Consider the following 10,638-nt stretch of genomic DNA (forward strand, 5'->3'; position numbering starts at 1 on the left):
TCAATGTTTCTATCTCGCAGGGCAAAGTTGAGAGGGCGAATGTTGGTGGAAGCATGAGGGTGGTGAACCCATGAGGGTGACGTCATTGGATGTCGGAGTCTGGATTGAGGTGAGAGAACTCAGCGGCTACGATACGAAGTGGGTCTCGATCTTCAGTGATATCTCGGAGTGAAGACGTGATACCTGGCAGACATATGGGGGAGACATGGATAATGGTTGTAAATGTAACCCTCACGCAATCGGCTGGTGTATGTCCCGGGGAAATTCCGTCCACCCGCCAAATCGCGCCTCCCGTGTACGTGGATGCTGTGACGTGCTCCTGAGCAAAATCTCGCACACACACTATCAAACCGCACACCAGGTACTTTTACAGAATACCCTGTACATATCTTACTAGAACTAAGTGTTCAATAGCGATACAATCTATATCAAAAGGAAGAAAAGAAAGAAAAGGCGCCAGAACTTATCAGGGTTCAGTGCACAATCGTTGGAGCTCAACCATCGAAGACTGCGGTCCGCTATTCGATCTTCTCCGACCTCCACGACCTGCGCGGCTGGGACCTCCCGCAGTGATCGACCACAGCGCCTCCAGGAGGGTCTGGAGGGATTTATTTCAACGTCAATTTGCCGGATATTTAAAATACCAATTTAAGGGCAAGGCGCATAATATTTCATATTTCCCAGATGATAGAGAACTAAAGAGCAGGTAGAGCTCCCCGGTTAAAATTATGGAGTGCCACGTCGGCCTTTCTTCCTCAGTAACCGAGGGCCGGTGCTTGTCATCAGGATCGCTCAAAGCCGCTCTTCACAGTAGCAGCTTCACTTGACATCACCACATATTGTCGAGTGAAACTCCTGACGAATTGACAAGTAGATGCGTTTCGCAGAATACAGATCCCCGAGCAGTGCAAGCCTGACTTCACTAAGGAAGCTACCCCTTTGTGAATAAAATACATCCGCCGGACACAGCGAGAGAACCAATCTTGGAGTTAGGTACCGGGGGTAGGAGTAACATAACATTAAGGGGTAGAAACATAAACCGCTAAAAACACTCAGCAGGTCGGGCAGCATCTGTGAAAAGAGAAGCAGAATTCGACATTGCGATGCAGGACGGGAAGGCGGGGAAAAACAAAGCGGCACTGAAATGTTAAATGAAACGTCACCGGAGCGGGCCGAACATGGGAACGAAGACATTCGTCCAGCAGTTCTGACGGAGGATTTCAACTTGAAATCTTTAACGTTCCTTCGCCACAGGGGCTGCCTGACCGCCTGTGTGTATTCCGGGGTGTCCTTTTTCTTGATATTTCCAACAACCCTAGCGCCTACGTTGTCATGAAATTCAGTCAAATCCAGTTTATAGGTGAAAGGAAAGATCTCTTCAGGTATCCCGTCCTGATAGGTGACCACTGGGAGATCCCGATTTTTCAGCTCCTCTGCAACAGGGTCTCCCAATCCTTGCCGGGTCTCAGCGTTCTCTGTCTGCAAATCAGTCAAGACCGTACACACCTCTATCCGAAGCTCCCCTCCCCTTTACCCTTCCCAGTTTCTGAAGCACCCGGCAAGAACTACACATCACCCCATTTCTGTCCCCTACAACCACCCTGTCTCTGTAAACACCTCCATTGCTGCTTCCGACAGAGTCTCTGTAACCCTCTACGGTCCCGAGAACCTTCCCCATCTCTGCAACTGTGTACACTGTTAACGAAAAAATTAAGATTCCCGGGGAGATGTGGACCTTCTGTTGTGAAGATGCATTTTTTTACCCGCTTCGTTACTATTTGTGGATGGGACAGAATTACACGATCGAATCCGTTGTGTTTGGGAAATTCTGTTCTGATTTCAGGAATCATCTACCCAGGGTGGAAGTTGAAGTCCCATGGAAAACAACGTTAAGGTTGAAGTCACTTGTGACGAACAAGGGAATTCCTCAAAGAAGAACATGTATAAATGATAACAAACCCGTCCAGGATAATGACAGGAAGACTCAATCTTCAGAAAAAGCTGATTTGAACATAACCCATCTTAACAGAAACGACACAGGAAAATATAAATGTACCGTAAGCAATGATTTCACTTGTGACCGCGCTGAGATCTATCTACCTTCAAGTGAACTGTAAGTTTGCAGGTAGATCATTACATCAAATTGCCTTCCGGATTACTGATTACAGAAACAATGATTACAGATGCTGACACTAGAGGGCGCAATGGGACAAGTTATGGACAGGACAGGACTACGCCACCGAGTCGGTAATCAACGTTGACCGTAGAAATTATACTTGTCAGGTTGAGAACAAAGTAACCATCAAACACAGCGGCCTTTCTGTTGAGATCACAGTGCCGGGCAAGTGAACGTTTTGGTCGATATTCCACATCCAACCACCGCTTCAACGTCCGAGTAATTTTATTTTGCAACTTTCACGCTATTCTATTCTGTCTACTTTAATCGTCAGAGAAAAAAAAAGCAGCGTTGTCTGGGACGGGGAAGATGGAGCAGATATACCACAGGGCCTTAAGGGACATATTTATAAGTCAAAGAGCCGGGTTTATTTCAAAACCAATATAGATGATTATTTAAGTCTACAGCGAATAATGCCTCATGCTTGCCAGAACATTTTGACTCTTTATTTATATAAAAAAATGGAGAACCGTGCCGGTTTATCTGCCTCTGTCATAGAAGGCCGTTCTGTACCCGTGCTTGTAAACAGGATTGCCCATCGCTTCTCTTGACACCGGCAGCTTCATTTGGAATCGCCACCGACTGTGCTGTGAACCTGCTGAAGTTTTGAGAAACAGATCTGTTTCTCAGAGTACAATCCTCCTCGCAGGGCGGACGTGACTTCACTAAGTTAAGGAATCGATCCGTTTCTGAACGAAGTTCAGCTACTGGACATACTGAATGAACCAAATCTAAATCAAATTAAATTAAGCCAGCAGTGAAAAAAGAGACCGACAAAATAAATCCGTAGAATTGTGGCCGGGAACTCCTTTTCATAAACTCAATTTCCTAACTTGGTCTACAGAGCCCAGCTGATGTGCTTGGACTGCAGTAGAAAGGAGTGTTGCCATTCCTCTGTCAGTTCTGTTGGCAGAGTCCGTGTCTCGTGTCAATGTAAACATCAACTCTTACACTCTCAGAAAAAAACGATACCGTTGTGTTCTCCTGTGACGCTAAGGGCTCAATTCAGATAAAACATGGTGAGAAGATATCTAACCGACCCAATATCTTATAGGTATGCAGGCAGATCATTACATTACTTTACATTCAATATTACCGATCACAGAAACAACATACAATCACTATTTAAGCTGTAGATGGGTCAGGCAAAATCAAGATTCAGACGCAGAGTCCGGTTGTCACAGATACAGTCACAAGTCTGAAATAAACTTGGATCTGCTCAGTGGTTTGGAGGGTTGTGCCCGTGACGTGCTGGGACGACTGCGCCACCTGCTGGGTGATTTGCCGCTCGGAGACATTGGTCTTCCCACACGATGTCTGACTGCAGACTCTCAGTGCACTTCCCGGAACACATCCACAGAGGTTTGCTGAGGTATTTCATGACATGCCGGATCTCGTCAGGCTTCTGATGAATTAAAACAGTTCTCGTGCTTTCCACGCAATTACATCTCCACTGTGGCTCCAGGACCGTTCCTCTGAGAGAGTGGCAGCCAGAAATTTAAAGTTCCTGACCCATCCACCTCTGATCCTCTGATGATTATTGGCTCACGGACCTCTGGTTTCTCAAAGGCCGAACATTAATGTGATGATTACGTCGCTTTGTTCGTGACTCTCCCTCCAATGAAAACTATTTAATATCACACATAGAGCTGTATAGTGCGGGAGCAGAGCCTTCGGCAATCGAAAAAAAAAGTAAATTCCATGACCTCTCCATGACCCCGTGGAACTGACGCCGCGCCCCACTCTTCATAACCTGTCATTCATTTGCCATTTAGACCAATACGTCGGTCACGATCGTAATTTGGTCTACAGCTTCCTAGCTGCAATGATTGGACTGCAGTAGAAAGGAATAATTCCATTCCTCTTTCAGTTCTATTGGCACAGCCCGTGTCTCGTGTCAATGTAAACATCAACTATTACACTCTCAGAAAAAAACAACGATACAGTTGTATTCCCCTGTGACGCTAAGGGCTCAATTCAGATAGAGCATGATTAGAAGACATCTGACCGAACTGATATTTTGTAGGTACGCAGATGGATCATTACGTTAGTTTACACTCAATATCACCGATCACAGAAACAGCATACAATCTCTATTTCTGCTGTAGATGGGTCAGGCAACTTGGGGATTCAGCCGCAGCGTCCGGTTGTCAGACATACTGTCACAAGTCTAAAATTAACTTGTTCTGTCCAGTCAGTTCCCAATGCTGACTCTAGATGGCGCAGTGGGTCTGACAGCAGACAGGACAGAGTGACACCATCGAGTCAATTGTCAACGTTGCCAGTGGAAATTGTACTTGCCAGGTTCAGAACAACGTAACGGTGAAACGCAGCGGCTTTTCTCTAAAGATCAGCCTGTCGCGTAAATAAAAGTTTCTGCCCATATTCCACTTCAATGGACCGCTTAAACGTCCAAGTAATTTTATTTCACAATTTAACAATTTTCATGTTGTGGTCTTCTATCGACGTCATTCACCAGAGGGATAAAATATACGTAGTCAATATGGAGCAGAGCTGCAGACATCAAGGAGGGTCTGGAGGGATTCATTTCGAGGTCAATTTGCCGGATATTTAAAATACTAATTTAAGGGCAAGGCGCATAATATTTCATGTTTCCCAGAGGATACAAAACTAAAGAGCCGGTTGAACTCTCCGGTTAAAATTATGGAGTGCCCTGTCGGCCTTTCTGCCTCAGTAACCGAGGGCCGATGCTTAACATCAGGATCGCTCAAAGCCGCTCTTCACAGTAGCAGCTTCACTTGACATCACCACATATTGTCGAGTGAATCTCCTGACGTTTTGAGAAGTAGATGCGTTTCTCGGAATACAGATCCACGAGCAGTGCAAGCCAGACTTCACTAAGTTAAGGAAGCTACCCCTTTGTGAATAAAATGCAGCCGCCGGACACAGTGAGCGAAACAATCTTGGAGTCAGTTACCGGGGGTAGGAGTAATATAACATTAAGGCGTAGAAGCATAAACCGCTGAAAACACTCAGCAGGTCGGGCTGCATCTGTGAAAAGAGAAGCAGAATTCGACATTGCGATGCAGGACGGGAAGGCAGGGAAAAACAAAGCGGCACTAAAATGTTAAATGAACCGTCACCGGAGCGGGAGGGACATGGGAACGACGACATTCGTCCAGCAGTTCTGACGGCGGATTTCAAGTTGAAATCTTTAATGTTCCTTCTCCACAGGGGCTGCCCGATCGCCTGTGTGTATTCCGGGATGTCCTTGTTCTTGATATTTCCAACAAACCCAGCACCTACGTTAACATAAAATTCAGTCAAATCCAATTTATAGGTGAAAGGAAAGATCTCTTCAGGTTACCCGTCCTGATGGGTTGACCACTGGGAGATCCCGATTTTTCAGGTCCTCGGCAACAGGGTCTCCCAATCCTTGCCGGGTCTCACCGCTCTCTGTCTGTAAATCAGTCAAGACCGTACACCCCTCTATCCGAACCTGCCCTCCCCTTTACCCTTCCCTGTTTCTGAAGCACCCGGCAAGCACTACACATCTCTCCATTTCTGTCCCCTACAACCGCCCTGTCTCTGTAAACACCTCCATTGCTGCTTCCGACAGAGTCTCTGTAACCCTCTACGGTCCCGAGAACCTTCCCCATCTCTGCAACTGTGTACACTGTTAACGAAAAAATTAAGATTCCCGGGGAAATGTGAACATTCTGTTGTGAAGATGCATTTTTTTACCCGCTTCGTTACTATTTGTGGATGGAACAGAATTACACGATCGAATCCGTTGTGTTTGGGAAATTCTGTTCTGATTTCAGGAATCATCTACCCAGGGTGGAAGTTGAAGTCCCGTGGAAAACAACGTTTTGGTTGAAATCACCTGTGACGAACAAAGGAATTCCTCAAAGAAGAACATGGATAAATGATGATAAACCCATCCAGGATAATGACAGGAGGTTTCAATCTTCTGAAAAAGCTGATCTGAACATAGCCGATCTTCACAGAAACGACACAGGAAAATATAAATGTACCGTAAGCAATGATTTCAGTTGTGACCGCGCTGAGATCTATCTACCTTCAAGTGAACTGTAAGTTTGCAGGTAGCTCATTACGTCAAATTGCCTTCCGGATTACTGATTACAGAAACAATGATTACGGATGCTGACACTAGAGGGCGCAATGGGACAAGTTATAGACAGGACAGGACTACGCCACCGAGTCGGTAATCAACGTTGACCGTAGAAATTGTACTTGTCAGGTTGAGTACAAAGTAACCATCAAACACAGCGGCCTTTCTGTTAAGATCACAGTGCCGGGCAAGTGAACGTTTCGGTCAATATTCCACATCCAACCACCGCTTCAACATACGAGCAATTTTATTTTGCAACTTTCACGCTATTCTATTCTGTCTACTTTAATCGTCAGAGAAGAAAGAAGCTGCGTTGTCAGGGACGGGAAAGATGGAGCAGATATACCACAGGGCCTTAAGGGACATATTTGTAAGTCAAAGAGCCAGGTTTATTTCAAAACCAATTTGAATTAGATGCTTATTTAAGTCTACAGCGAATAATGTCTCATTCTTGTTAGAACATTTTAACTCTTTATTTATAAAAATAATGTAGAAGCGTGCCGGTTTATCTGCCTCTGTCATAGAAGGCCGTTCTGTACCCGTGCTTGTAAACAGGATTGCCCATCGCTTCTCTTGACACCCGCAGCTTCATTTGGAATCACCACCGACTGTGCAGTAAACCTGCTGAAGTTTTGAGAAGCAGATCTGTTTCTCAGAGTACAGACCTGCGAGCAGGGTGGACGTGACTTCACGAAGTTAAGGAATCGATCCGTTTGTGAACGAAGTTCAGCTGCTGGACATACTGAATGAACCAAATTCAAATCAAATTAAATTAATCCAGCAGTGAAAAAAGAGACCGACAAAATAAATCCGTAGAATTGTGGCCGGGAACTCCTTTTCATAAACTCAATTTCCTAACTTGGTCTACAGAGCCCAGCTGATGTGGTTGGACTGCAGTAGAAAGGAGTGATTCCATTCCTCTTTCAGTTCTATTGGCAGAGCCCGTGTTTCGTGTCAATGTAAACATCACTATTTCCCTCTCAGAAAAAACAACGATAAAGTTGTATTCCCCTGTGACTCTAAGGGCTCAATGCAGATAAAACATGATTAGAAGACATCTGACCGAACTGACATGCTGTAGGTACGGAGTTAGATCATTACGTTAGTTTACACTCAATATCACCGATCAGAGAAACAGCATACAATCTCTATTTCTGCTGTAGATGGGTCAGGCAACATCGGGATTCAGCCGCAGGGTCCGGTTGTCACAGATACTGTCACAAGACTGAAATCAACTTGCAATGTCCAGTCAGTTCCCAATGCTGACTCTAGATGGCGCAGTGGAGCTGACAGCAGACAGGACAGAGTGACACCATCGAGTCAGTTGTCAACGTTGCCAGTGGAAATTGTACTTGCCAGGTTCAGAACAATGTAACGGTGAAACGCAGCGGCTTTTCCGTAAAGATCAGCCTGCCGCGTAAATAAAAATATTCTGCCGATATTCCACTTCAATGGACAGCTTAATCGTCCAAGTGATTTAATTTTGCAACTTCGCAATTTTCATGCTGTGGTCTTCTGTCGACGTCGGTCACCAGAGGAAAAAGAAAGTATGTGGTAAATATGGAGCAGCGTATCATGGAGGGTCTGGAGGGATTTATTTCGAGGTCATTTGCCGGATATTTAAAATACTATTTTAAGAGCAAGGCGCATAATATTTAATGTTAACTCCCTGACGTTTTGAGAAGTAGATGCGTTTCTCAGAATACAGATCCCCGAGCAGTGCAAACCTGACTTCACTAAGTTATGGAAGCTACCCCTTTGTGAATAAAATACAGCCGCCGGACACAGTGAGCGAACCAATCTTGCCGGGGGTATGAGTAACATAACATTAAGGCGTAGAAACATAAACCGCTGAAAACACCCAGCAGGTCGGGCAGCATCTGTGAAAGGAGAAGCAGCAGTCGACATTGCGATGCAGGACGGGAAGGCGGGGAACAACAAAGCGGCACTAAAATATTAAATTAATCTTTAAAGAGGGAGGACATGGGAACGAAGACATTCGTCCAGCAGTTCTGACGGAGGATGTCAACTTGAAATCTTTAACGTTCCTTCTCCACAGAGACTGCCTGACTGCCTGTGTGTATTTTTCTTGATATTTCCAACATCGTCAGCGCCTCCGTTGTCATGAAATTCAGTCAAATCCAGTTGAGAGGAAAAAGGAAAGATCTCTTCAGGTAACCCGTCCTGATGGGTGACCACTGGGAGATCCCGATTTTTCAGGCAATCGAAGCTTAGGTCTTCGGCAACAGGGTCTCCCAGTCCTTGCCGGGTCTCACCGCTCTCTGTCTGTAAATCCGTCAAGACCGTACACCCCTCTATCCGAACCTCCCCTCCCCTTTACCCTTCCCTGTTTCTGAAGCACACGGCAAGCACTACATATCTCCCCATTTCTGTCCCCTACAACCACCCTGTCTCTGTAAACACCTCCATTGCTGTTCCCATCAGTCTCTGTAACCCTCTCCGGTCCCGAGAACCTTCCCCATCTCTGCAACTTTGTACACTGTTAATGAAAAAATTAAGATTCCCGGGGAAATGTGAACATTCTGTTGTGAAGATGCATTTTTTTTACCCGCTTCGTTACTATTTGTGGATGGAACAGAATTACACGATCGAATCCGTTGTGTTTGGGAAATTCTGTTCTGATTTCGGGAATCATCCCAGGGTGGAAGTTGAAGTCCCGTGGAAAATAACGTTAAGGTTGAAGTCACTGGTGACGAACAAGGGAATTCCTCAAAGAAGGACATGGATAAATGATGACAAACCCTTCCAGGATAATGACAGGAGGTCTCAATCTTCAGAAAAAGCTCATCTGAACATAGCCCATCTTCACAGAAACGACACAGGAAAATATCAATAAATGATTTCACTTATGACCACGCTAAGATCTACCTTCAAGTGAAATGTAAGTTTGCAGGTAGCTCATTACGTCAAATTGCCTTCCGGATTACTGATTACAGAAACAATGATTACAGAAGCTGACACTAGAGGGCGCAATGGGACAAGTTATGTGCAGACAGGACAGGACTACGCCACCGAGTCGGTCATCAACGTTGACCGTAGAATTATACTTGTCAGGTTGAGAACAAAGTTACCATAACACACAGCGGCCTGTCAGTAACGATTACAGTGCTGTGCAAGTGAAACTTTCTGTAAATATTCCACATCCAACAAGCGCTTCAACATCCGAGCAATTTTATTTTGCAACTTTCACGATATTCTGCACCGTCTACTTTAATCGTCAAGAAAAGAAAAGCAAGCTGTGTTGTCAGGGACGGGGAAGGTGGAGCAGATATACCAGAGGCCCTTAGGACACGGTCATGATCCGGTCCGTGAAATTCCCATTCCTGTTCACGGTCCGGTCCATGTTCCTTATTCCAGGTTTTCCGCGTTTCCCCAGCTTCTGTTGAGGCAGCTGATTTTTGTTTGGACTGGCCTCGTAAATAGCTTCAGGATTCAGCCCTTGGCCAAGCACCCTGTCTTTATCCCTTCGCTTCAAGTCCCTCCTGCAGCCTTGCCTCGCCTCGCCTTGCCTCTGCCTGGAGCCTTGCCTCGGTTCGCCTCGCCTCTGTTCGCAGCCATGACTCGCCTCACCTTGCCTCTGCCCGGAGCCTTACCTCGCCTCGCCTCGCCTCTGCCCGGAGCCTTCCCATGTCCTTTGCTTGCCGGTGAATTTCAAGTCTGAAGCTAAAATAATGGAGAACCGTGCCGGGTTATCTGCCTCTGTCACAGAGGGACATTCTGTGCCCAATGCTTGTAAGTATTACACCGATAGCCTCATTTGGAATCACCGCCGACTGTGCAGTGAAGCTCCTGAAGTTTTGAGAAGTCGATCTGTTTCTCAGAGTACAGACCTCCGAGCAGGGCGGGCGTGACTTCACGAAGAGAAGGAATCGATCCCTTTGTGACTGAAATTCAGCCTCGGGGCATACTGAACGAACCAATCTTAAATCAAATGAAAATATGCCGGCAAGGAAAAAGAGGCAAACGAAATAAAAGGCGTCTTCTTCATGATTCCGTACGACTGTAGCCGGGAACCTCTTTTCATAAGCTCCACGTCATTTGCCATTCAGGCCAATCTGTCGGTCCCGATTGTATCCTGGTCTGCAGAGCCCAACTGATAAGATCGGACTGCAGTGGGAAGGAGCAATTCCATTCCTCTATCAGTTCGACTTGCAGAGCCCGTGTCTCGTTTCAATGGAAACATCAACTCTTGCAGTTCTCAGGAAGTGAACAATAAAGTTGTATTCACCTGTGACGCTTAGGACACAATTCAGATAAGAGATGGTTAGAAGACACCTGACCGAGAGAATATCTCTGCTTTCTGAAAAACCTAATCTGAACATAACCCGTCTGAGCAGAAATGACA

This window comes from Hypanus sabinus, unplaced genomic scaffold (assembly GCF_030144855.1).
Source record: "Hypanus sabinus isolate sHypSab1 unplaced genomic scaffold, sHypSab1.hap1 scaffold_852, whole genome shotgun sequence".
In the NCBI taxonomy this organism is placed as follows: domain Eukaryota; kingdom Metazoa; phylum Chordata; class Chondrichthyes; order Myliobatiformes; family Dasyatidae; genus Hypanus; species Hypanus sabinus.